The sequence below is a fragment of the Octopus bimaculoides genome, chromosome 29, assembly GCF_001194135.2.
Source record: "Octopus bimaculoides isolate UCB-OBI-ISO-001 chromosome 29, ASM119413v2, whole genome shotgun sequence".
Lineage (NCBI taxonomy): Eukaryota > Metazoa > Mollusca > Cephalopoda > Octopoda > Octopodidae > Octopus > Octopus bimaculoides.
Window position 1 is genome coordinate 7,584,683 of NC_069009.1, and position 3,120 is coordinate 7,587,802.

Consider the following 3,120-nt stretch of genomic DNA (forward strand, 5'->3'; position numbering starts at 1 on the left):
ATTAATGTGAAGAGTTACTATATACTTTTGAATATATATATCTAAGTATATATTTAGTTATGATGTAAATAGGAAAAAACGGAACTCAACATGTGTATATGTATATTTTTATCAATATTTAGCAGAAACAACAGAGTGACTCAAGGGCTGAGAGTTTCATATGTTGGCACCATTTCTCAAGTACCAATGCATGAAAGTCTCTTGCTCTGTTGCTTCTGCTAAATAATAATAATAATCTTTACTACTGTAGGCACAAGGCCTGAAATTCTGGGAGAGTGGAATGGACATCGTTCCCAGAGCATAACTGGTACTTATTTCATCAACCCTGAAAGGATGAAAGGCAAAGTTGACCTTGGCAGAATTTGAGCTCACCACTTTCTTAATAATGATAATAATAATCCATTCTACTATACGTGCAAGGTCTGAAATTCTTTTGGCGGGGTGGGGGATAGTTGATTGTATCAAACCCTAATGATTCACTGGTACTTAATTTACTGACCCCAAAAGGATGAAAAGTGAAGTTGACCTCGGTGGAATTTGAACTCAGACTGTAGCGGCAGATGAAATACCATTAAATATTTCACCCAGCATGCTAATGATTCTGCCAGCTTGCCATCTTAATAATAATAATAATAATAATAATAATAATAATAATAACAATAATAATAATAATAATAATAATAATAATAATAATAATAATAATGGTTTCAAATTTTGCCACAAGGGTAGCAATTTTGGGGGAGGGGTCAAGTCAATTACGTCAACACCAGTGTTTCACTGGTACTTGATTTATCGACCCCAAAAGGATGAAAGGCAAAGTTGACCTCAGCGGAATTTGAACTCAGAATGTAAAGACAGATGAAATACCACAAAGCATTTCACCTGGCGTGCTAATGGTTCTGCCAGCTCACTGCCTTAATAATAATATTTTTAAATGATTGATGTAACTCCTCACAAAGGTAAATAAACAATATGAAGAGCACAATATGATTGCAAGAGATGCTTTATTGGTTGAATGTCATTTTGACAGCAAGCCTGTCTTTGTCGAGTTCAAAAGGAAAAGTGATACATGGAAATTCAAAATGATAGAAATTCAAAATTTGTATGAGGCAACCAGTGTTCCCACATTGATGGAAGGACATCATCAGTCTTCAATTTTCAAGTTTACAACTGGCAAAAAGAAAATGAAATAAAAAAAGGGGGGGGGGAAGGACGAAAGAAGAATATTTAATCAAACAGTTTTGTGTAAATATGATGAAATTCTCCTGTCATTTTATTTATCTCTCCAGGGCGTGATGTTAATAACTCACAAACATATTTCTCCTATGCTTACTGCTTACTGAAAATAAAAATGATGATGATGATTGAATCTGGCATAACTGGGCTGAAAAGCATCCCAATTGATATCCAGATAAATCGTGCATGGTTAAAGGAAAATGCAAATGACATAGCTAAGATTAGCAAGGTAAGTCAAACTTTCACACATAATTTTAGCAAACAAAGTACAATATATAGGAGAATTCCTTTAGTGATTAACTGGCACTGAACTTTTGCTGGCATTTCAAAAGTGTTGCATGAAAGTTATCAGCATGTTGCAGAAAGTATCTTCGTTTCAAATATATATTTCCTCAGCTACCTATTGTAGCCTTTACATGGAATAAAAATATAAGAGAACTATTAATCTCTACTTCTAACTTCAAGAAAACTAACATTAAAGTGTCTGCATGCTGTATCTTGAAAAACAGCTGCAAGAGGAGCCCTGTTCATTGTGCAAAAACAGGAGTCATCAATTCCATGAGGAATCATAACAGAAATATTATGATTTACATGGAAGGTCGGATGTGTAGAGATCCTTATTTGGTGTACACAGCAGAATGCACCAAACACAATTTATGTTGGTTGTACAATAGAACAATTAAACAAACGATTAAATGGGCAGAGATATGATGTCAGGCACAATAATAGTAGTTCACCAGAACTTGCCAAACATTTTACATCAAATGGCTACAATTTTGAAAAAGACTTGAAAGTGCATATTCTCATAATATATTCTGAATCTGATACACTTTCAGTCCTCAAAATGCATGAGGAGAAACATGTTTGTGAGTTATTAACATCACACGCTGGAGGGATGAATAAAATGACAAGAGAATTTCATCAAATTTACACAAAACTGTTTGATTAAAGGTTCTTATTTGTCCTTTTCTTTTTTCCAGTTGTAAACTTGAACATTGAAGACTGATGATGTCATCCCATTAATGTTGGAATGCTGGTTGCCTTGCTCAAATTTTGAACTTCTATGTATCGCTTTTCATTTTGAACTTGACAAAAACAGGCTTGCTGTCAAAATATCACTCAACCAATAAAACAACTATTGCAATCGCATTGCACTCTTTGTATTGTCTAATAATAATAATAATAATAATGATATATATACATATATATATATATATATATATATATATATACACATACATACATTTACACAGACACATTAACATGCATACGAAGACTAGTATATATGAATACATGAGAATGAATATAATCAGAAACATGTATATATATGTACATAGATGCTCAGAGATGTGAAAACATAAATCCATGCTTATATTAACATTAACATGCTGGTATTGGTGAGATGAGATTTGTAGAAGTTGTTTTTCTACAGACAAGTGCTTGGTTTGCTCCCCACCCCCAACCACGATCATATTAGAAGTAATAAGACTGTTGAATACTGGGACTTTGGATTACTGGACAAGGTAAAGAATGTTACCATTTTTGCTCAAGCAGTGTTGAATGAACACATGCAGAAACAACACACATACACACACACTCTCATCCTCATCATTGTTTAACGTCCACTTTTCCATGCCTGCATGGCTCAGATGGAATTCACTGAAGTAGGATGCTTTTCCTGTTGCTAACCGTTACCTACTTCCAAACAAGGTAATATTTCCCCATGGCTGGACATATTTTCAACAATAAAACTGGAAATGAATCACCATCCATTAACGTCTGTTCTCCATACTGGCATGGGCTGGAATGGCTTGACTGGAGCTGCCAAGCCAGAGGACCAGGTTTCAGTTGTTTGTTTGCCATAGAAACTTTGACGAACCATAC

At 34.4% G+C, this 3,120-nt stretch overlaps 1 long non-coding RNA gene across 1 annotated transcript; it reads left to right on the top strand.

Annotated features, from left to right (window-relative positions):
* The first annotated feature begins 1,293 nt into the window (after positions 1–1,293).
* On the top strand, positions 1,294–2,385 carry LOC128251209 (uncharacterized). The gene is made up of 2 exons (XR_008267016.1): positions 1,294–1,465; positions 2,217–2,385. It is a non-coding gene; the product is annotated as an uncharacterized LOC128251209 (long non-coding RNA).
* The last annotated feature ends 735 nt before the right edge of the window (positions 2,386–3,120 follow it).